This window comes from Protomyctophum parallelum, assembly GCF_964188405.1.
Source record: "Protomyctophum parallelum genome assembly, chromosome: 16".
NCBI classification, from domain to species: domain Eukaryota; kingdom Metazoa; phylum Chordata; class Actinopteri; order Myctophiformes; family Myctophidae; genus Protomyctophum; species Protomyctophum parallelum.
In genome coordinates, this window is record NC_139711.1 from 1,422,282 (window position 1) to 1,447,959 (window position 25,678).

General features: G+C 42.8%; 1 long non-coding RNA gene across 1 annotated transcript; it reads left to right on the top strand.

The window, feature by feature from the left end:
• Window positions 1-218: 218 nt before the first annotated feature.
• On the top strand, window positions 219-15,971 carry LOC310872938. The gene is made up of 2 exons (XR_014570437.1): window positions 219-272; window positions 15,495-15,971. It is a non-coding gene; the product is annotated as an uncharacterized lncRNA (long non-coding RNA).
• The last annotated feature ends 9,707 nt before the right edge of the window (window positions 15,972-25,678 follow it).

The following is a 25,678-nucleotide window of genomic DNA, read 5'->3' on the forward strand; positions in this document are numbered from 1 at the left end:
ACCTCTCTTTCCCCGTCTGTGTTTGTTGCTGCTCCGTGGCGGGGTATCCGCGTTGTTGTTGTTGTAGAGTTCTCTCGGTAAATACCGCGGCTTCCAATCGCTGGGAACATCCAATCTTATGTCCAGTAGTGTCTTACGGTCATAAACAACAATGCACGAAGAGACAGAGACATAAAACATGAAGACAAACAATAAGACGAGAGCTGCTCTGAGCGTGTCTTTAATAAGTTATTTGTGGCTATTCATATAGTGAAACTAATATACTGGTATAGGTGTAGTAATTATGCCTTGTAATTATGATATGCATAACCATTAAGAATAAATTAATAATGGCTATAACATATAACGTCCTCTGGTGATGTAATACCCAGGCAACTCATACAATTAGTTCTTTTGGAACATTGCATTGTCGTTTGTTGATATCAACATTGGTACAGTAACACAATCATATAACCATTTATTTCCAATCAATTCTGTTTATTATATCGATACTGATACAAATGATTTTACTTTAAAACAACAGGCCGGGTATAAACGGAATACAACCGTGAGCTTTACTCACTTGTATGGAAGAGGAGAGAGAGAGAGAGAGAGAGAGAGTAACAAAATCACAGATGTCTTGGACTCAGTTGTTCTCTTAATCAAAACCACATTAATCAAAGTACAACAGACCTTAGACGTGTTGTGTGGTAATGAGTTTAGCGATATTCTTCTGCGTAATCTTCTCCGTGTGGACTTCGGCGGACAGAGCCTTTTCGCTCGCAATAGCAAAATGTCACTTTCCCTTTTTCGCTCGCACAGCAACTTTCTTCGGCGGTCAAAGCCTCTTCGCCGGCTAGGCAAACAGTTCTTTTCACGTCAAATCCTTTGCAAATCAAAGTCACTGTCACTCGTTCAGAATGGATGTAGTAATTCCGAAATCAGGCTTGGAAGTGCCTTAGTTGATTGGAGAGTCGGCGCGCTTCCACTGTGGTTCTCCTGTGAACTCTTTTTGTGTAACAAATCAGCTATCAGCTGTTCTGTTCTGTTGAAACGATTTGGTGATTGTTCTGGTCCTCTCTTTATAGAAATGTCTCGTCAGACCTTCCGAAGTTTGGATTAAAACAAATCTCCCTGTTCTGATTGGAATACAAATATCGTCACGCAAAGTTCCTTGTATGAACACATATATATATAGTAATATGTGTGTTAAAAACAGATAACAGGTACACTACCAAACGGGTAGGCTAAAACTTAAAGATAATAACAAAGTAAATTTTCACACAGCACTGCTTGGGAAAACCCAAATAAAACTGGACTGTCCTGATTGGGATCGGTTAGTTAAACCCTTCTGGTCAGTGTAAGCTCCGCCCCCCCTCCCCTTACATGTCTTGTACTGGTACATGAGAGAGATTGGAGAGAAAGGGAGGTATGACTAGATATGAGGAAAGTAGGGAGTAAAATAGTAGATTAGCATTCTACATTTTAATAGGTTGAGAATTCCTGTATTTCTAGATATGATATAGTTCCCAGGGTGAATCAAAAACAAGTCACCCCTTTGATGTGGCATATCTTCCCATGGAGATTTTGCAGAGAGAAAGAGAGTTCCTTGTTGTTGTTGGAAGCACCTGTGGTGTCATTCATCACCCTTTTGAAGTGTTGGTCTCCTGTTTACCAGACTAGCTGGCGCTGGTAGGCCCATTTTTCAGAAAAAGGAAAAGAGTCAGCCTTTTCCAAATAACGTTGCTGTGTATGTGTGGGATTAAAGGTCAAGTTATAATGGGCTCTGTACAGTGAAACATTGCTCCCTGGACGATGTCCTTATACGCATATGGACAGAGGTTCAGTCCACTTGTGGTATGAAGATCTTACCCTTTGAGGGCATGTTCACTACAAATCCCCCATCGGCAAACTCATGAAAGTTTCCTTTCCTGATTTTGGCGAAACCAAGGACGGCCGAAAAGGTCTACAGCACTTAATTCAATGTCACTTTGATCATATGGTTTATGGCAAAGAGAACATTCTAAACCTTCATGTCTAGCTTCAATAATAGAGTGAAAGAAAGAGAGAGAATGTGAGGTAGATTATACTGTAAACACGTGACTCAAAAACAAAAGGAAATAGGAGCTGTACATACAAACTTGATACAAATCAAAACCAATACAGTAGTACCACAAAATACAAATATCAAATGTGGATTTCTAAATATTAGATCTCTACGCAAAAAAGGAACATTAGTAAATGAAATCATATCAGACAATTGTCTTGATCTATTTTGTCTGACGGAAACGTGGCTGGGTGAGCAAGAATATGTCAGTTTAAATACTGCCACCCCACCAAGTCACACCAATGCACAAATACCTAGAGACAATGGTAAAGTTGGAGGTGGAGTTGCTGCCATCTTCAATTCAAGCCTAACAATTAGTCCTAGAGCTAGAGCTACATACAAATCATTTGAAAGCTTGATTCTCAACCTTTCACACCCAAGCTGGAAATCAATACAGCCGCTGATAGTCATTACAGTGTACCGCCCCCCCGGCGCCTACACACAATTTCTATCAGTCTCTCTACACTGGCTCCCTGTCAAACACAGAATAGAGTTCAAAATTCTTCTTCTTACCTACAAAGCTCTCAATGGTCAGGCACCACAATATCTCAAAGATCTCATTGATCCTTACAAACCAAATAGAACACCAGTGCGTCTACAGTATGCAAAAATGCTTACTGTTCCAAAAATATCAAAAGTTACAATAGGAGGCAGGGCGTTTAGGTACCAGGCACCTCAGCTGTGGAACCTTCTCCCGGCTTCGGTCCGTGGGGCTGACACGCTCTGCACATTCAAGACTAGGTTGAAAACCTTTCTCTACGACAAAGCCTATAGCTAGAGTTGTCTCCAAGTCTGGCTGGATACCATGGTCGTACATTGTTGTGTGGGTCTGTCTCCCAGCAGTACTTGTAATATACACTATATAGGCTCCAGTAAGGCCTGCCACTAATCCAACATCCGGGGAATCTCTCCCCGGAGTCTCTTTTCGTCCTCCCCGTCGCAGTTCTGTGGACCTCTAATACTAACCCCCAACTGACTGAATGAGCGTGACCGTGGATCAGGCCTCTTCATGGAGCCCACCAGAAGTGTGACCTGGACCCGGCCTCACAGAGCTCGACCAGATGTGGACCAGATGTGGGCCAGACCCCTCCACGGAGCCCACCTGTCTATTTCTGTCTATTTCTCTCTGTCTATCTCTCTCTCTCTCCCTCTACCCCCCCCGACACGGTCGAGGCAGATGGCCGCCCACCCCAGAGTCTGGTTCTGCCTGACGTTCTTTTCTCCTCTCCTAAAAGGGGAGTTTTTCGTTGCCACTGTCGCAAATTCGCAATATTGCTTGCTCTGGGTGGATCTTTGTTGGTTGTAAAGTGTCTTGAGACAACTCGTTGTGATTTGACACTATAATAAAATTGAATTGAATTGAATTGAACTTTGAGGTAGTGTAAATACTAAGTGCATGGGGACTATTTGTAAACTTTACTCAATCGGAGACGCAACCCATCCAGGATTGAATTATTTCAGTAGACTCATGCTAAGTCTATTGTCACACCTAGATTTAACCTTTTTCTGATGGGGTTTTTTAGAAACGCTCCTTGAATGAAAAGAAAATTGGATATATGTAGCATTAAGCTTGATTACATGAAAAGCTGCGCGTTTTTAAATTGGAAAGTTATACAGAGGATTTTTATTTTTTTATGAAGGCACAAGGCCTCTAGTTGTTATGGATCGGTGATGTTTAGGTCTCAGTGACATTGGCATTGGTGGCCTTTAGACGGTTGTCGCGGGAGAGGAGGGTCTGATTTTCGACCAACCTCTTCGTGGCTACGCGGAACGTACCGAAACGTCTTACGGCCCAGCAAGTGACTGCAATTACCACTATGTAGCTGAGAATTAGAAGCGCAAACAGCATGGAGTCTGGGGTGGACCATGAGGAGCCCACGAGAGTTAGCACGCTGGTGCTTACGTACGGTGTAGTTTTGAGGGCTTGGTCTAAAGCAGTGAGATCAACCTTTTGGATTCCTGTCTGGACCAACTTGTCAGTGGCTGGATCAATTACTACCTTGTGGTTTTGAAAGAAATCCGACATTTCTATGTCGGAGTCGTAGATATCCTCTGGTAGGTGGTAAAGTACCAGATCATCTACTTGAACCAGAGTGTTTTCAGGAATATAGAGCAGAAACGTTTGGTTTGGGAGATCTACTTTTGTGGAGGTGTCGTGCAGTTCATATCGCACTGTGGCCACTAGGGAGGAGGTGTGGATTAACCACTGGTCCCCCAAGATCTCTGCTTGAGTTTCGGAGACTTGGCTCCTTGGGGTAAGTTCTGCACGGCACTTTGACTGGTCGGGCATAGACTGAAGGCCACAGATCCCGTTGGTTGAGTCGGATATGAATGGTTTTGAGGGACAGAGGTAGTGGGCTTCTTTTGTCAAGGTGCACAGATTCAGATTGGGTGCCAGGTATAGGCCTGGACTTGTGTCATGATATGCCACCACTGGTGGAGTCATGATCCTGACGTGCGTGTCCCCTTCCCAGGAACCAACGTTGACTACATCCTTCATACGATAGATGTTTTTTTCGTCGATTACGGGAAGTGTGAGGAGAAACACAAGCTCTCCTCTCTGGGGGTCTACTGACAGTGTGATCGCACCCCCCAAGGAGTAGGCAAGGTGGCCTTGGAGATCACTTGGTTTTTCTCCGGTGCTTTTCTCGATAATTCTTTTCACCAAGGATAGAGGGGTGAGGTAAGGAGGAATTCTTCCTATAGCTAGGGAGTCTATGGACGAGCTAACCTCTCTAAGGAAATCAGTCATAAGCATGCTGGTTATGCTGGAGTGCGCCATGTCGACTCCCAATAGCTTTTGGTTTGCTAGCATGCCACGGGCGGTCTTATTCAGGAGGTCAGACTGAGAGTTTAGTAAGATTATGGTGTCTCTAAGCGTTGCCCCGACAGTGTGAATTTGATCGCTCTGAAAGTTTACTGCCTGTCTGAGGGCAGGGAGGTCACGTTGAATTTCACCGACTTGTTTTCTCAGGGTCTTGATACTTATTGCATTCATGCTTGTGGCTCCGAGATTGAAAAGAGTACCGAAAATATTTGCTACCGTAAGTAGCGCGCCTACAAAGCGCTTTTTCCGGACGGGAAGTCCCTTTTTCTGTTCTTCGCGAGTGCCAGAGTGTACGGCGTGTCCCGTGAGGTCCTCGCGTGTTACTGTGACCTTTTCCAACTGGGTTAGCATGTGAGTGATGTCTTCGCTAGCGTGTTGTAGGATGTCTTCAATCCAGATTTGTCCTTCCGGTTCCAACTTCTTTTTGAGGACAACGGTGCTAAGGTGTTTTTGGTACAGCATTGTGGCGTTGAGTTGTGTGTAGACTTTCTGGGTGATGGTCTTGCAGTTGGTTATCAGGAGCCCCTGCTGTTCTCGCAAAGCTATTCCCGTGTCGGGGCCTGATTTGAACAGGGGTTGTGCCGTTGTTGTGGTTATGATCATGCACAATATTGCACATAACAGGTATCCCATCCTGGAACAGACCACAAACGGTTTTGATTAGTGGGTTGTTATATTGTTAAACATAAACACAGAAAAAGATAATAATAATAGACCATTGTTTAATCTACACAATGCTATTATTCACACGTGATTAATGGCTTTCTTAGTGGCTCATGCGATTAAATTGGGTACTTGTGCTGCCCAGGAAGAGGTTAGATTCTTTTAGTTAGACGGCAATTCTTGCACATCTGGTTTCTCAAATCTCTTGGGCGGCTTGTGGGGGCGAATTTGGTTCCTATGGACCCATTTGAGTATTGCTTTTTTTTTTCCTTTTTTGATACGGATCCTATAAGCAACAGGAGAAAGTTTCTCGACTATCTCGTAAGGCCCGGACCAGTGTGGTAAGAATTTCTTTGAAAGTTCACCCGTTTGGGTTCGCGGGACAAAGATATAGTACCATACTTTATCTCCCTTCTGCAGTTCGTCGTTCGACGCCTGTTTATCATAGTACGCTTTTCGTCCTATTGCGGTGGCTTGCAGATGTTTTTGCGCAAATGAGAACGCGTACTTCAAATGTGCGTTTAGATCCGTTAGGTACTGGTGCGTGGTATATGCCGTAGCTAGATTGAGGTCTCCCGGTTGGTATAGTAGGTGTAGTGGGAGAGTCATTTGTCGCCCAGTCATTAACTCAAAAGGCGATACTCCTGTCGAAGTATGGGGCGTCGCTCTCATTGCCATTAGTACTAATGGGAGTTTGACGTCCCAGTCTTTTTGGTTTTCTGCTACGAACTTTTTTAGGATGGTGATTACACTTTTATTGGCTCGTTCCACTAATCCTGAGCTTTCTGGGTGATAGCTGATATGGAACTTGCATTTAATTCCCAGCAGCTTCCATATCTCTTTCATTATGTCTGCGGTGAAGTGGGTTCCTCTATCGCAGTCAATAGAGACTGGGAGGCCGAATCTTGTAAAGAGATGGTTGAGTAAGAGGTGAGCAGTTGTCTGTGCCGTGTTATTTCTTGCTGGAAAGCATTCTATCCATTTGGTAAAGTTGCAAACTACATTAAGAATGTATTTTGACCCTCTTGACGAGGGAATAAATGCGCCCATCCAGTCAATTTGAATATGTGACCATGGGAACGTGACTCCCCTACTTTGAAGTGGTGCTCTGAAGTTTGGGTTAACGGGTTGGAACTGACAGCAAGTTAAACACCCTTTCACATAGTCGGAAACATCTTTGTGCATTTCAGGCCAGAATACCACTTGGCGTAGCTCATCCAGAGTTGATTTTACCCCCCTGTGGCCTGCTGTTGGTAGGTCGTGGGCTATTGACATCATTATCCCCCTCTGTGCCCGTGAAACCACGAGACGAGGAGAACGGGAATCATCGGGCACATACACCAGGAGGCCATCGACCAGATGCAGGTGGTGTTTAACTGCCACCAACTGGCGCAGGTCGGAGGAAGCCTCCATTTCGTCTGCGGAGACAGGTGGTGCACAGGGATCAGACAGAATGTGACACATTCTGGAAATATCCTTGTCCGCGGCCTGTACTGAGGTTAAATCCTCGGACAGGACTGATGCGGACGTTGATCGCCGGGCTCGCGGGGGAGGTATTGGAAGGTCTGAGTCTGTTGCGGCCTTGCGCGCCGTAGCGGCTTGGCGGCGTGTTAAAACCGAGACCGTAGGGATCGGAATATCGCCCAGTTGGTCTTGCCGGAATTCCCAGAGACGACCCGTTAGAGCCGCTTCCTTTGCTAGAGAGTCAGCGAGATCGTTATAGGTCTTGTCAGTGCCCGGGAGGCGTGAGTGACCTCTAACTTTCTTCCAGTAAACCTGCATGTCCATGGACATGACCAAATGGTCGCATGCCATAATAAGGTCTTTATGCTTGACTGGTTTGCGTGCTGCTGTTATGAAGTCGTTCTGCTTCCAGACGGGTAGATGGCATGTGAAACTCAGACGTGCATAGTTGGAATCTGTGCACAAAACGAATTCACGCACGTCATGGCTAGCAGCACATTGAAGAGCAATCAAAACCGCAGCTACTTCTGCGTATTGGGAAGTCATGGGGCCCAGCTTGTAACCTTGGGGTTCAATTGGGTCGTTCTTAACCCACAACACACCAGCTCCTGCTAGTCGTTGCTCTGGGTGAGAGTAGGAACATCCGTCGACATACGCCATGCGCATGTCTTGACACACATTTTCGTCATAATAATGGTGGTTCATGGGGAGGAGGGCTACGGGTACGTAGGGAGTGTTGATAATCTCCGTTGGGTCCTGGGTGCATCTTGTGCACGTCGCAAGTCCCGCGCCCAAAAGTGCCTTATTGTTCTGGGCATATTGAACCTCGATGTTGTGGGACTGAAACGCCATGAGCCATGTTGCAATACGTGCATTTGTAACCACCCCTTCCCGTATACGTTGACTGTTCAAGAAGGAGACAGGTTGATGACATGTTTCTATAATTATTTTCTGTCCACTGACACAGTCGGAAAAATGCGTTACAGCCCAGACCGCCGCGAAAAGCGCTTTCTCGCAGTCCGAGAACTTTTGTTCCGCAGGGCTGAGCATCTTGCTGGCGTAAGCCACCACACGCTTATCCTGATCGTAGATCTGGTAGAGACCAGCGCTCAGACAATGGGCTGAGTAGCCTATTTCAAGATAGAAAGTCTTGTCTATGTTAGGATATGCGAGGCAAGGTGCTGAACATAATTGTTTCTTCAAGATTTTCACTGCTTCCGTGTGGACGTCCGTCCACAAAAAGGGAGCATCCTTCTTCAGGAGTTCTGTAAGGGGTCGTGCAATGTCGGCATAGCCCTCAATGAACTGCCTGGAGTAGTTGCATACACCTAGGAAGCTACGGACCTCCGTGAGGTTGGTTGGATCCTTGAGACCTTGAATTCCCTGGACTCGCTTGGCCTGAGGCGAGATTCCCCCAGGTCCTATCGTAAGTCCGACGTAGTTGACCTTTCGGCGGAACCATTGTGCCTTTGTAATTGATATCTTGGCTCCTGCTGTTGAGAGCTGAGTCAGTACATAGTCAATTTCGGTCAAGTGGTCTTCTGCAGTCTTTGTTCGTATCAGAATGTCGTCCACAAAGATCACTGTTCCACGCGTTGAAGCATCGGGGCAGGCCTTATTCAAGAAGATATTAAATTCCTGAGGACTATTACAAAATCCGAAAGGAAGTCTATTCCAAGTAAATTGTCTGTTGCCAAAGGTGAAGGCCAGACGAAACTGGGAACTCTTCTCGACGCAGATTGTCCAGAAACCTTGACTAATATCCAATGCCGTAAAGAATTTTGCATCCCTAACCTTGGGGAGCTCCTGTTCCAGTCGCGTCATCGGCCATCTGGATAATGGTACCTGCTTATTTAGAGCACGGTAATCTACAGTCAGGCGCCAGCGAGTTTCAGAGCTTGAATCTGATGGTGCCTTCTTTACCGGCCATATAGGTGAATTAAAAACTGACTGGCACTGGCGAATTATCCCCCTCTCCAAGAGTTCCTCAATAATTTTCCGCACAGGTTCTTGGGAAGCCAGCGGAATCTTATATTGACGGACAAAGGTTGGGGGTGCGTCTGGTTTAGTGGGAATACGGACCGTATGAATATCCGTTTTCCCACAATCTAAAGAGTCTTGTGCAAAAATCTTGCCATGCTTATAGAGCAATAGGTGGAAGCGGTGCCTGATATCTTCCTCTTCAGCGCCTTCAGTTGAAGAGAGAACTTCCTGCACCTGTGACTCAAAGCCCGGGTATGGCTCACTTTCGCCCGGGGGCGGTGTGGCGGTAGGGTTCTGAGGCACAGTAGGGCCTGAGGCATCTAGGCTGTAGATCACCATATGGTCTTTGTCATCCAGCCCGATTCTCCCAACCGAGTCTGGTTCAATTGGGAACAGAGAGGCGATAGTTATCAGACCTGTGGGCATGGTATATGCAGCGTCAGGAGTAGTTCTATATGGTTGAAGGAATCGCGGAAGTTTTCCTATAACCGGAATGGTCAAGCCTAAGTCACACAGGCTAGTACTGACCAGTGAGCCTAAAGGAGTAGAAGGTGGTATGACAATGTCATCCTGGGTGTAGTTATCCACCAACAGATAGAAAGTTCGGCCAACCACCTCCATAATGGGAATGTCCACTAGGGAAAGACCCAAACCCAGCAGCACATTTGAAGGTTGAAAAGCCACGGTAGGCTGCGCCAGGCATTGTCCTGGAAGGAGAGCGAGTTGGATCGAGACTTCCGTTGTTCTAGCCGGAATGATGACCTCTTTCACGTTCCTGGTTATGCAAACTTCAGGAATAGTCTGTCCCGAAGTCAACTGGCCAATGGAGTATTGGCACGGAGCAGTCTGTCCCTTGGTCCTTGACCAAAGCATCCCATTCAGTGTGTCTAACACTATAGCCATCCTTATGGCGAGATCTGCTCCTATATACAGGTCACACGGGAGGTCTGGCACCACAAGGAAAGCATGCAGGCAGTGCAAACTACCCCAATCAAAATTGAGAGCGCAGATACCTTCTGCTATAGCCGTGGTTGGTTTTGGCGTTCCTAATTGGAAACGGAAAGACTTTGGAACAAATTCAAGCTCCCATCTCAGGCTCCTCAGTTTTTCGAAGAGTTTCAAACTAATTGCCGATTTTTCGGACCAAAGTGCAAGGACTACGTTAGTCACTTGTGCCTGGTTGAGTCGTACTCCACCCATGACTGCTGGACAGTAAGTTTCAGGATGGCCTGTCCGGTTCTCTCCTAACTTGCATAAGTATGATCGGGGAGTATCCAAAGTGTCAGGTGCCTTAGTGGCCCCTTCTGTAGCAGTGGTCCCTACGGGGTCACTGGGTATCCCTGCGCTCATGGGCAGAGAGCCTGGAACATGGAATGTCTGATGTTTTATCATCAGACAATCAGACGTTACGGGCAAGTCCGTCTCTAAAGGTCTTGGCGTTCGCACCGTCATATACAATTTTAAACCAGGCACATCAATGAGTGGGCCGAAACGGTTTAAAAGGTCTATTCCAAGCAGCAAAGGAACCGTGTTTATCTGGCTGATATAGAAGGGATGATAAACGTCTTCGTTCCCGATTCTCAGGTGGCATATAGCAAACTTCTCGACCTGAGTCACCGCCGTGGCGTAAGCTTGGAGCTTGATGGGTTTTGAACACAACTTGAGTGTACAATCGGCCTGTCTCAGACGGTCTTGGAGGACGTTGAATAAGTCCATGGACATTAAACTAATATCCGCCGCGGTGTCTACCAACCCTTCATGGACCAGGGTGTTTTCAAGTGTGATTTCAAGATAAAGTTTCCTTGCCACGCCTCGGGCTGTCAGGTTGGAAAGCAACTGTACGAACGGAGGAACGGTACCAGGTTCCGGAAAGATTGACTTGCGCTCATTGTCCATTTCCAGGGTCAGGACAGCGCAAGTATTTCCGATGGAAAGAGAGAAGGGAGTGTCTGAAGAGACCAAGTCCCTAGGGTTAAAACAAGCCGACTCAGAGCCTACCACGGTTGGTATATCAAGGGCACCATGTGGCAAAGTTGGTTCTGTCTCATTACCAATGGTAGTACATTCAATCGATGGGATTGGTTGTATGTACAGAACGCTTCTTTGATCTTTATCCTTTGAATCATCGGGTGGATTGAAAGGGGACCGATTGCGTGGGGGTGTCGCCGACTTACCTTTTCCCTTTTTCCATTTCTTTTGTGTCTTTGGTTGAGCGGTTTTTACAGCCTCCGCCGCTTGCCGCATGGTAGTGGCTAAAGTAGCTATTTCTCCTATCAGGTCGACCACCACTCGCTCCGTAAGGGGCACAGTTCTTTCACCAGTGGTGCGCGCCGTTCCATCACGTGTGGTGGGACGGGGCGAAGGAGATCTACCCCCATATGGGCGTGACGTCCTGTTATCGTCGTCGAAACGGATTGTTCGATAAGGAGGTGGTGGCGTGCCTCGGTCTTGAGTGGGTGACCGAGAGGAGGAACGAACGTCACTACGTTGTTGGTAGCGGGAATTGGACGGTTCTGCATATGCGCCCTCAAGCTCCTGAACTGTCAAAGCTTCCCTACTTGGGGTTGATGACCTTGGATTGTCGGTCTGGTTCTCCATCTGGACGGTATTTGCGATTTCCTTTATCTGGTCGGTCGTAGTTTCCCCTGAGATTCTGTTACGTAAAGGGGTCCTTATAGATGCCAGCATGTTTGCTATGAACATTTCCCTGTAGGATCTCTCATTTTCCATTCCTTGGTCTAGTCTTTGCCCAAAGTAGACTCCGTGTAAACGATTATAGAAGATGTTCACGGCTTCCCCGGCTTTTTGCTTACAGTTAGCGGCCAGGGTTGCGCTTCCAAGGTAGTTCGGGGGAGTATACTCGACAAATATGGCCTGCTTAATAGAAGCATAGTCTGCCAGTATACTGGGGGACAGTCTTAACAAGAATTGCCTAACCTTTGGGCTGGCTGTAGCGTTTACTAGGTACAGTCGTTGGGCTACGGTTGCGTGCGGATAGTCGGATAAACGGCTATCCAGATCATGTAGATATAGCTGGGTGTATGGGCAACCCGAGTCCCCTGGAACGAACTTTTCCATCTTCTTTGCTATGCTGTCCAAAGTTTGGTTGGTTAATGGTGAGACCGTCTGGTAAGGGTATTGCATCTGTGCGTAATTCCCAGGCTGGGGGTATGGTGTATACGTTATCACAGGGCTGCCATATTGTGGATAGGGACCAGATGGTCCCGGAAAACCAACTGGCAAGACAGATTGCACGGCCGGTGGGCAATACCCCACCCCTGTGTACGGCAAACCCGTTTGTGCCTGTGGTGGGTATGGTGTAGAGTATGGCACAGATTCACGGTGCCGTTGGACGGCAACCCGTGGTTCATGCGTAGGAACTCTATTTCCAGCAGGCAGGCGTAATGAAGGTGTCATAACTTGAGTTTGACCTACACCTGGATCTGGAGGCCAGGGTCCACCAACCTGGAGTGACCCAGGTCTCTTTTGGGTATAGGGTGGTTCGACTTTTGGTACATAGGGTGGTTCCCTTACATTAGATCTTGCTCGCAACGCGGCCTTTGGGCCTTTCTGTGTGGTTCCCACTGTAGACTCTGTAGTGGGGCTACCACGTCGACTTGTCCCTGCTATGGGGTCTTGTTGATAGCTCTGCTCGTGCTCACGTGCGGACCTATCGTCCACTCCTACTTGTTCAGAGGTAGGGGACGGACTGTCGTCCGACGCTAACTGGTCCGACCCGAAAAGCATCAACTTGAGTTGGAAAATCTTTTCAGACTGCCTATTAAGTTTGGCTTTTGCCCTGTCCAATAATGCGGTAGTCCTGATTTCACGCTCATGGTATCCCTTTAAATCGGCGCGGTTATTTAGTATGACTTGAGCATCGGACTTCATAGTACCCTGCGTTTCTTCCATAGCGTCTTAGTACCCTGCGTTTCTTCCATAGCGTCTTTTAAGTCGGTATGTTGGTCGTTCAAATCCGCGTATTTAGCAGTCTGTTCGTCCAGTTGACTTTGAATTTGACGATTCGTGTCTGCCGACATCGTAGCTCGACGTGACTCTTCCGTCAGACTTACCTGGTGTGCTTTGCAAGTCTCCTCCAACTCCTTGGTTTTGTTTTCCAAAAAGGTTAGACGTGCTGCAGTATGTCCCAGTTGAATCGTGACATTCTCGAGGCTATTTCGAGCGGTTGAAAGCGCCGCGTCTTGGATTTTACAGAAACGATTCATGCTTAGTAAGAGATGTTGAATAACTTTGTTGACATCTGGCTTCTTTACACCAGATGTCAACTGTCCCATTAAGTTCTTCACCTCCTCTAGCAATTGCTCCTTGGTTGCCACGACCAGCTGTTCGCTTTTACCCTTGTCTAGATCACCAGACAATAATCCAAGAACGGTTTGCATTATATCAAAAGCATCGGGTTGAGGGTCGACCTCTTCCTCTTGGTCAGACATGGTAGCTCTTGATGAGGGAGGAGCTTGGAACGTACTATTTTTTTTAAATTTAGAAATTTTAAAATTCCCAAACTTCACTCACCTATTTTAGTCAAGACTGTCTTTTGTTCAAACAGGGAATGGCTTGTACTGTTGTGTTACACCAGCCGTTGGATGTGTATAATTGAAATATAAAAAAAAAAAAAAACTTTATTAAAAAAAAAAATTATCTTAATTCAATTGAACAAATTAAAAAAAAAAATTAAAAAAAAAAAAAAATTAATTTAATTGATCAATAAAAAAAAATCAATTAATTGAAAAAAAAACTTTTATCAAAAGAAAAATTATTTAATTGAATCAATAAAATAAATTAAAAATGTAATTCAAATCGTAATTGATCTACTTTATTTAATTTAAAATCCAACTTGTTGTTTCCTTTTTAGGGTCTGGTGTATACAGCTTTCAAGCTGGTTTTAATTCAGCAGGCTTAATCAATTGCTGTTGAATTAAATCCTCTGTTGGTTAAAGAGGGGTGAGTTACAATGTTTTTATATTAGTACTTGACTTCTGAGATAATAAAGATTACTTTAAAAGATGTTAAACCAGTTCTTTATATTCAAAAACAGAATACTTTTGTCCCTTTCAACCATTCATTAAACCAGAAATGATTCCTGTACAGAATTGCTATATTTCAAGCAATGTCTCCGCCCAGCCAGAGGGGGCGTTAAAACACAAACACTCCTTTCAGGGTTCTATTATGTAACAATGGTGTTGTCACAAAACGAACCGCGGAGGGCGCCAGAGTACAAGAAATGTGATTATGTCCGTTTTTGGTGGTCAAGCCACTGTGATGTCACTGCTTGACCAAGAGGGGGCAGGTTTGTTTCAAATTTCTGGCTGTTTGCTAAAACGGTGGTAACGGCGTGTCACGCGATGACGTAGGGACGTTGCGTCACGTGACGTTTACTTGCGCACGCACTTTTAGGGAGCTATAGCTTCCGGGTTATAGTTACAATGGTGTTTTTCTTCAAAACACTACAACTATGGTGTCTAAACTGTAGTTCTTTTAACGCGATACAGTTTAAACAAGTTTTCCAAACACCACATTTAGTGTTGTCTGTATATATTATCCATTAAAGGACATCACGTTGCAACGCGACGTTCTTTAAATAGTACAGTGGTTTACACTGGTTGATAATACTCTGAATGTGCGGCCGCTCATCCAGCTAACAGCTAACCAAAAATGGATGTCAATGGAGCTGACAACTTCACGTGATTGTTGTTCAGTTAATGTCGCCAATATATATCTTTCCATATATAAACATACGTTAACGCTTTACAGGGTCTATTATTCTTGTAATCAAGTTATTTCAACGATTAGCGATCTTTTTATGATCAAACACAACACTGGGGCCTGGTGTTTTTCTGCTTAGCGTCAGCGCTAAGCTAACTGTTGCTGGGCTCCTGTTGTGATCGCTAAACGTCAATTTATACTTAATTTTCAAGAATGCAAAATGATCAATAGTCCTGGATAGACCTGTCCAGTCCTTTTGCTTATAAAACCACGTAGGTAGCTTTCCTAGGTGGTATTGGAGAGAAAAAACCTCGTTTTTCCCAAAAAAAAAAATTGATTTTTTTTTTTAGATAAATATTACTGTACAATATTTAATATCAAACGATTGCATAATGATCTCAGCGGTGCCTCCAATCTGTAGTAATTATGCCTTGTAATTATGATATGCATAACCATTAAGAATAAATTAATAATGGCTATAACATATAACGTCCTCTGGTGATGTAATACCCAGGCAACTCATACAATTAGTTATTTTGGATCATTGCATTGTCGTTTGTTGATATCAACATTGGTACAGTAACACAATCATATAACCATTTATTTCCAATCAATTCTGTTTATTATATCGATACTGATACAGTGAAACATTGCTCCCTGGACGATGTCCTTATACGCATATGGACAGAGGTTCAGTCCACTTGTGGTATGAAGATCTTACCCTTTGAGGGCATGTTCACTACATAGGAATATTCCGTTAGATTAGTTGGGTGGCATTTCTGCAATGTTTTCAATCTGTATTTCATCATGGCAGTCGCAAAATGAAGAAACGAGATGTCATTTCAACTAATTTGAGAATAAATAGTACAGTACTGCTTTTGAGCCATTATGACGTCTTGGGGATTAGCTATAAATTGCTGCATTAATCCCATTTGATGGATGTTTCACATGTTGACCGGGAAGTTGGCAACCAATGTACAAACTGGGCCTACTCTCAGTTAATCTGAACAATCCAGCATTTGATATGTTAAAATGAGAGGTTCTGTTGTACTCTTGTACCCCTTTTCATTTTGATAATTTGTCATATCAAATTGCCTTTTTTCCTCTCATCACGTCATCTTATGTCATTGTGTGACTTGTCATTAGACCAACTGGCCCATATGTTTCAGTGAAGGGAATTATAATAATAAAAAAAATGTCTTGAAAAAATAATAATAATAATAATTATTATTATTATTATTATCTCAATAATAATATAAAATAGATATAAACGGTATACCTGAAAGCAGATCATTTCTTTATGAAATTCTTGTGGGCCTTCCACTAGGCCTTCGAATCTGTCTTGTGGCGTGGAACCGTTTGCCCTGTGAAGAATATGGGATTATATTCTTCCTTGTGTGAGCATGCTACAGTGGACCTATTTTAGGTGATTAGCACCTATAGGCCTATAGGCCTGCAGGGTGATATATCCTGGAGCCGAATACCGGTGCCTAGCCTATCTGTATGACAAAAGAGTTTGTTTCCTGAAGGAACAGACTGGTTGATCAAAGACTTTGCCACTAATAATATGCAAACACATGTCTGCCGTTCACATTCCTCCTCTGTATGGTAGAAAATATACTTCACCTGTTTTGTTTGCAATTAGTAATCCTTTCAATGGTCAACGCATCGCCACTGCAGATAATTGGATACGGATTTTCCTCAACTTTTGGAACATACGTGCAGTGCAACCCGTCGAGAATATTTGTTACGCCATCGTTTGAAGCGGGGTCTTCTTTAACCACACCCAAGCTGACCTATATTGATCAAACACAACAACAATAGACATAATTAAGCCAGAAATGAAGTTGAACCAACTTTTTATGGTTGATTGATACTTGACCATGATTATAAGGTGGACTTACGATAATGCTTTTTTCTTGCATTTCCTTTGTGTAGCGATGCGGAATGTGCCGGATAACTTTTTTGCTTGCCTTTTTCAAGGCTGGTAATTTGTCAGCAATAATACGCGTGACAATGGTTATCATTCGCTGGCGAATCGAGTCCAAAGTCTAAACAGAAAAGATAAGATGTATAATACATTGAGACTTATAGTTATAACTAATTAATGTTCATACTGCTTTTGTGCTTTTTAATCATTATGTAAATGAATATGTATGAGTTCTTATACACAGATTATAATGCTTTATAGACATAGCAAGTTAACAGTCAATTATTCATTACTCACTTGTTGACTGGGAAGAATTTTAGCTGGGGGGATGTCCACTGCAGCCATTGGTGAATCAGTCAGCTGACTGAAATTCACTCTATAGCGTGTGGCAAATTGGTATGCCCAGATCATAAATTTATTTCCATGACCACTGCTCAGATGCTTAGCATGAGCGAGCATCTGTAATGTGACAAATTAGAAGTTAGAAGGCTGCATCAGTACAATGTTAAACAGTAGAACTATATTTTCAGTTGCAAATACATTCACATTTTAACAGTGGTGCAAATGTACTTTTACACAAGTATTTTACTTAAGTACAACTTTTAGGTATTTGTACTTTACTTGAGTATTTCCAATGTCCAATACTTATAATAATAATTATACCTGCACGTTGTCAAAGGAAAGCGAATAAGCGTTTTTACGAGTGACCAAAGGACCCCTCTGTTGCCTCCGTCTCTTTGAAGTTCCCCTCTGTTGCCTCCGTCTCTTTGAAGTTTTCTATAATTACATGATTATTTAGTCATTAGAAACATTCTGAATGTGGCTCAGTTATTGGCCTTGAAAGGAAGTGTTTGGGGTACTATACAGCATTACCTCCACTTCCTTTTTCCACACTTTTACCAATTCGTCATGGTCTTTACTCAGCCTGTCGACATGTCGTCTGGCAGTGTTTCTACTTTGACTAATCCCTAATTTATTCATAGTTTTAAAGATCTTCCCACTACACCCTTGTCTCCACATGTCCAACGTGATGGCAGCCTGGACAAAGTTAATCTTGGAGGAATGCGTGAACAATATAATTGAGAAAACCAGTCCCATCCTTTTCGTCAGTAAGGCGGTGCATTCCTCTCTTGTGGTCTTTCTGGGAACACTAATTGGGACAAAGCAAAATGTTATTGTATAGCAAAAAATATACAAAAGCTGTACAGGCAAGCGATAGCAGGCTGATTAGTTTAGTATACCCTGTGAGCTCATCTGTGATCATATGTTGTTTTTCGATTGTCTTCGCCTGTGGGAAAATTGACTTCAAGCAGACAGCTGTTAACGGCGCTTTTTCCTTAACCCAGTCTGAGGACTTTTCCCACGAGAAATTCTCCAGTGAGCCCCTAGAAAGCGTTTTCCGGAACGGGCCATTTGAATCTGACTTTAACGCCTTCACCTGAAAGTCAGTAGGAATACATTTCTATGATTGCTGTTAAATAGAACTAGAAAGAATATTATGTATACTCACAATTGGGTTAAATGGAACAATACAAAAATGTATGCATTTCTCATTTACCTCTTCCTTTATCGTCGCAGTGATTATATCGTACATTGCCGTTTTTGCACTGGGAACCATCAGTAATGTGCGTATGACTGCTTTGTATCGTCGCTGCTTCAGATCTGCAATCATCTTTCTTAATTGACCAAGCCTGGGAGAGCTTGTTTTTTGGCCTTTTGGCCTTTTACCTAATGGAAACAAGGGAAAAACCTAATTGAGACACAGTATGGTGACTGAACAAGCAGAGATGGGCAAAATACATTGAACATTTATTTAAATACAAAATACAAATACTGGTCTGAGAAATGTATTTGAGATACAAATACCTTTCACCAGCAAACTGGGGCCTTATCAGAAGAGAGAAGCACTCTCTGACTCACAGTGAGAAGAAACTCAAGTTAAGTTATCAACTTCCTTCCCCCCACACAGCAGTCAGATAGAGAGAAGTTATCTATTTTGTCACTGGGCCAAGAGGAAAAGCCATTCAGTATGAAGTATAGTATCATACGCCTTGTTTTAAGGGCCTTTGAGGTGCTGTGGTACCAAGAGGTGCATGCATAGTGATTAAATTGCCACCAACGTAATCAAAAAAGTCAATCAAAGAACAAGATTCCTTTACAGGATCTCCTCACAGTCACTGGTCAACAAAATCACCTTGAAGACCGTAACAGGAGCCCTCGTACAAGGTTTCTTTGACTATGCATGCACCTCCTCCATAAACATAAATTACATGACATTAATGATAAGAGGAACAAAGCTGTGTAAACAGGCAGTATAGTTCAGAGGACCACTGCCTGGTTTGTAAACTTAGTTTGTAAACAGATAGAACATAAATTATCTTAACAATACCCTACCCGTGTTCACAGATTCTGGCTGGAGATTGGATGTCCCGTCGTCCATTCTCTCGTCCGCAGCGGTGTCAGTCGATTCTGGGTGCAGATCTGCTGTCCCATCAATTCTCTGTGCAGGGCTGTCAGAAGCGGTGTCAGTCGATTCTGGGTGCAGATCTGGTGTCCCGACCAGCTGTGGGCTCGCCGGACCATGAGAAGATTCTGGGTGAGGCGTTACAAAGTCCTTACTAGTACCCTCACCTGCAGGGTCTGAAGTCCCACAAAATCTTCTTTTTCTGCCCTGTGGCTTGCTGACTTTGGAGAATTGTTTAACACAATTTGCACACAAATTATCTGTTAGGGACAGATTGGGGAACGCAAGTCTAGCTGTCTTCGGACTGGAGACAACAGATTTAACTGAATAGTGTTTGTAGCCTTTAGCTTTTTTGGGGCATTTTTTTTTACATTTGCTACACACAGGCTGCATTTTGGAGAGGAATGCAAAAACAATTAAGAAGCAGTTCTAACAGGCAAACAGGTCCTTAGGAGCAATAGTGACTTCAGCCCAGATCTCTCTCATTGGCTCCCTCCAGGGTTGCCATGTTGGCCTGTTTCCCACCAAAGTGGGCTTGTCTTTAGAGGGTAGTTGGCTTGTTTTTGGAGGTGGGTTGGCTTATTTCTCTCACAAGAGTTAAGGCAACACTGCCCTCCAGAGAGAATCACTCCATCTCCCAGACTCCCACTCCACACTGCTCCTAGCCTCCCAGCGACTGCACGGAATAATCGGAATAATTTAAACATGGAATTGATCAGCTGGGGATTAAGCGCCATAGATCAATTATTCTCCACAAGAACATCTGCAACTAATGAGCCGCGATGTCCGGATGGCACGAATATTGCTGGATATGCAATGGGGAATGACAATAAATGGCGGGTTATTTGTCTGACCAATCTAATGATCGAGGTAATTGAATGTTTTGATGAATTGAACAAGGTGGACCCTGTTGTAAACAAGTGTAATGCTTAATTGGGTCGTCCACTCACAGTTAACAGTCTTTGTATTGAGTTTGTGCTTGAAATGTACTGTAATTCTGCAAACTGTTAATACATATTTCAATTAATCAATCAGGACGTCGAAGACCTTTTCATCATTGGCTTCCTGGTAACCGGTGTGTTCCTGCTTGGAGCCTGGGTGTTCCTGTGTTATCGCAAAATCGGAAAGAAGGTAATTAAACAAGTGTAATGCTTTATGGTGTCGTCCACTCAATGTTAACAGTTTTTGTATTGAATTGTACAGTAATGTATACTGTAATTGTGCAAACTGTTAATAAATCAATCAATCAATCAATCAGGTCGCAGTGCTGAATGGAAAGATGGACAGCATCCTTAATGGACGTTCTCAGCGTTCTGGACCGGCGCTGGAAGGTACACACTAAACCCAAGCGTTTAGGTTCTGAACACATATTAAACACCTAATAATAATAACACCTTAATAAACGTGTCAAGGTGTTTAGATTATAAACAGAAGAACATGTTTAATCCCTGTAACACTTTTTAAACACATAAACGTGTTTAGTTTTTACAATCAAAGTCAGTCATATAGGTGTTTAGAATTTGAACACTAGGGGGTCGATTTAGGACTTCTATGTTACTTACTTCTATATTACTAATCTAATTACAGTATTATGATCTGGGGGCGTGTAGTATGTCATATTGCAATTTTGGGCATGTTAAGAAGCGCCTTTGACACCCCGCGGAGTGCGCAAAACGGCCTTGAATTAGTCATGGGTGTGTTTAAGGCGTGTTTGAGACGTACCCAATCAACATGTCCGTACTATTCTCTTTACCAGTCAGCTGATGTCACATACGGAATGCGCACTTTGGGGGTCGTGGTATGACATTTCTTCAGGCTGGCACCATAGAAGACATGACATGCCTTTGTCACATTTGGGTTAATTATTCCTATTGCACTGCATGCTGTCACCTTTATGCCTCAAAAGAACAGACCCACCTTTCAGATCGGAATGGAATTGCGAGTAGATAGCAGCATATTGGCAAATTGCCAATCCATGCGTAATTAATTAATTCGATAACGATAGAACCATGTACCATACAGCGAATGAAAGCAAGATTCATAAGGAATATGGAGATTTTTACATTTAATAAAACGGTTGAGAAATGAGAGAACCATGAGTGTTTATAGGCTAATATCAACGTTTTTTTATGAAAGACCAAACGGGCTGTGAACTTGAAGAGCTCAATCACCATCCCGACACGGAAGAAATATAGCCTAGTGCATGCATGTATATGTACTGTTGCACTTGCACACAGTAGCCTACACACGCTCTTTATTTGTTTCTATTGAAAAACACCAGTAAAATAACGTTTATTATATTTTATTTCATTCAAGTCACGACGAAGGAATGAGTTGAATGCGTGCTGCGTAATGCTGTGGCCCAGATGGTATGGTCTTCGCTGAGTTCGCTCGTAGCATTTTATTGAAGAAGACTTGAATCGGGTGTGATACAGCATATGAAAGCACATTTCCCACGGATTATGGAGATGTTTTTATTTATTTTTAAGGTTGAGAAATGAAAGAATTATGGCCGTTTCTAATCTCAACATTTTTTTTAAAATGACGCAAAACTGCCATGTCTCATAGAAACAAGTAAATAGGTCTATAAAAATAAGCGCATATAACAGGGGTCTGTAACCTATTTTAAATGAAGTGCCATGTTTTTATTTTCTAAATAGTGAGTCTGCCATATCCAGATTAATTTGAATGACACCACATTAAAATAAAAAAACATATTTTGATTGTCCACAAATATAAAGTTCTTCCTTCTTTTTAAATATGTTCTTGCACATTGTTATAATGATCATTATATATCCCCCTGCAGTCAGAGTTCATAGTTTTAATGAATGAATGTGATGCATTGTGAGCTGGTATAGATCTGCTATTTTCAAAAGTAATCTTTTTATTTAATTTTTGGATTAGCTGTCCTTAGTTGGGCAAATGCATTCATCTGGGGATCCTTGACATGGGAATGTGCTGTGTGACGATCACTGGTTTAAACAACATTAGGAGAAAAGCCCAAATAACCACTTTAGAAACAAGAAAAGCAACCACACAAAGCAACTTTACAGAAAAATAAGCCGCTTATAATAAACAGACATGGCAACACTCTACCAGCCTTCCAGAGCCGCTCAAGTGTCAAATCAAACAGTGCTTTTTGCGTTTATGAGGTGGTCAGACCCACGTCTAATCGTTATGCGCTGAGTGTCTTTAGGTCAAGGGGCTTAATAGCAAATTGCGCAAAGCGAGAATAATTAACATATGGACACTCCCACAATGCTAAAATATTCAGGGACGCGGTATGCCAAATGTGTGTGCGTTCAACACGGGCCGAGTGCGTTCAACACGGGCCGATATGCCTTTCATAATACGAATGTGCGCAGAGCGAGGCCAATTTATGTATCACGACCTGGTAAACTGCACCTTCAAAATCGACCTGTAGGTGTTCTCGTGAGGTGTTTGAGTGAACTTGTGTTCTACTGTATTTTATGACCATTAATAAACACTTTTTTTATTTTATTATTAAACACATGGTGTTTAGGTTTAAACGCGTCACATGTTCCAGGGATTTACATTGAATATACAGGGGGAGTTGAAGGGTGGGAGGGATAACATTTATTATGGTATTACTTATTCGGGTATAATTGGCCTAATAATGACTTATTTAGGACCTACTTAACAGAGTTAATCATAATAACAGTATGTGACTCGCTGTGCATTCAGCACGCTCCGCTCTGCTCTCAAATCCAAATCCATCAGCACCCAACGCAATTGACTGAGCCATGGTCAACAGAGGTCAACAGAAAACTTTGAGCACCAGCGAGATACCAATCTTACTGAAATGTGATGTATTTTTATTGTCCCCCATCCCACCCCCACCCCCAACCCTTTTTTTGTTTGTTTCTCTCAAGATGCAAAAATATGAATTATGTGCAGTTCTAATTGTTAATTGTCTCAATCTCCCGTTAATGCAATAAACTTGAATCTTGAATCTTGATTCTTAATTATGGAATGTGAGGTATGGAGGTGTATAATGGGGCTATATAGTGTAGAGCTGAGGAGGAGCACAATGGAGACAATAAAATCTGAACAGAACCAGTATATTTTACAAAGTATATTATATGTATATATATACTTAGTATATAAGTATATTTCAACTACAGTACTTTTATACCAGACAGAAGGCAATTGACCTTTTTACCAATGAATTAATATTAAAGGAACTGGTTAATATGTGTACAGACAGTGACTTTAACCCATTTAGGCCTGACCTCAATTTATTTTTCAATAGCTAAATTATAACATGATGTTTACAACTCCAAAAGGGTTCCCGCCCAAAATGGGTAAAATGTTTACTTGACCTGCACTGGTTGGCAGGCATCAATATACTTTTAGACAGCGTGGGTGATTATATTTCTTCCTTGATCGCCTCTTGTCTTGATTGTTTAAACATGCCATCATGGGCCGCTATGCTCGTTAACAGGCTTGATAAGCCTATTGCTAACGGGTAGGGCCTAGTATTCAATAAGCTTGTTATCTGATTTTTTGGGTATTGGTCCCTATTTAACAGTAGCCTACGTGTGACTCCCCACTTAGATTAAACATAAACTAGAAACCTAACTTAGTAGGCCTACTTACTTAATACAATAATTCTAGTAATTCTAGCAAATTACTACTTTAGTAGCACATTCTGATTTGAACAATCACTGACATAAAATTAACTAAAACATAATTGAGATGATGATGAGATGAGATATACTTTATTGTCCCACGAGGGGAAATTTGTCTTGGGCAAAAGTGCATTAGTATATCAACGCTTTTTATGACAGACAGACAATACACAGAAGACAGTACACAGTAGTCTCACAAGAGTTGCAAAATTGCGAAAAGAAATGGTGAACTCACCCCACCTTGTGGCAGACCTGTGCTACACAATCATGAAAAATGCTCCTGCCACTATCACAGTTTTTTGTACAGGCTTACTGGACTCAGGCCAGGTGTGACTGCTTAAATCAGTCACCCTCCCTCTCACACAAACATTCTTTGTACATACAATTATAGTAACAAACACTTCTTAACGTGTATTTTTCATTTTATATAGTTAATAGTGAAGACAGACGGAGGCAGAGAAGGGGGGACTTGAATGATGCGCTCTGGCCATCAGAGCCTATATGTACATATACATGTATATACATGCAGGAGCAGGACCGTGACGTCTTGGGCAGCGGGCGCCCCACGCCAGACAGTAAGTTAGACATTTTTAAAGTAGGCTATTTAAGTGTTTGTTTTATGCATGAGATCAGAAAATCTGACCATTTAATCACAAATATAGACTACACAGGAATGGATCTTGACGGAATTGGACTAAGTGTCACCGTTTCCTCTGAAAGAAAAGCAAAGGGCCATTATTAAAGCCTTAATTGGAGGCAAACATGTCTTTGCCGTTTTACCAACTGGATTTGGAAAAAGCGCTACGTTTGGGCTATTTGCACATGTGATGGACAAGGTATTCAAATTACATTTTATACTAATTTACTACTAGTCTAGTAGTGAAATAGGAATAAGTTAAGTATAGTTTTGTTGACTACCTGTATTTAGGAATATTTCAGTAAAACTCCAGCCACTTATATCAAATGTTAACATAGTGTAAATGTGTTATGGTATTAGGCTCACAAGGCCTCACAGCCAGTAACTAACTAACTTTTCCACAGCTGGATGTAGGAAAAAAACATATTGTTCTTGTGGTGAACCCCTTGAAAGCTCTGATGATGGATCAAGTCAACATATGGAAGGCCAAAGGAGTTAATGCCGTTGCAGTTACCAAAGATATGGGAAGCGACTTAGTGACAAGTATGTTAAAAAATTAACGTTAACAAAATGCACATTCACATTCATACAATGACTATATCCAATGTTTTTTGACAGGTGTCATGAGAGCGGAAGTGTCACTTGTATTCATGTCACCCGAATGCCTCCTTAATGAGCCGTGGTGGTCATGGATCAAGTCCTACAAGGAGAGAATCTGTCTGTTAGCCATTGATGAAGCACATTGTATAACAAGATGGTAAGATGAAAGTGTACAGTACTATCAATATTTCTTTTTTAAATGCTCATTGTCACAATAAAGTTGTATTTTTATTTTATAGGGGAGACGAATTCCGGGCGGACTACAGAAAAATCCCCACTGTCCGGTGTGCCCTTTCCTGTCCAATGTTGCTGTTGACAGCAACCATTACCGAAGTAATGGTAAAAGACATTCTTGATGATTTTAAACAGTCAATGGACGACGTGGAGTTCATCACTTCCTTTCCTGACAGGTGTGTGTGTGTGTGTGTGTGTGTGTGTGTGTGTGTGTGTCCAATGTAGCTCCTTTCAGAACCACAGAATACCAATTTATAGAAGGATATTCTGTGGTTCCAAAAGGAAGCAAGACAAATGATGGTTGAGTGAGGGTTGGTTGAGTTAAGTGACTTGTTTTGGGGTAAATACTTTTAATGTATTTCTGTTATAAGGCCTAATATACATCTGTCCATGGAGAAAGTCGCCCTCAATTAC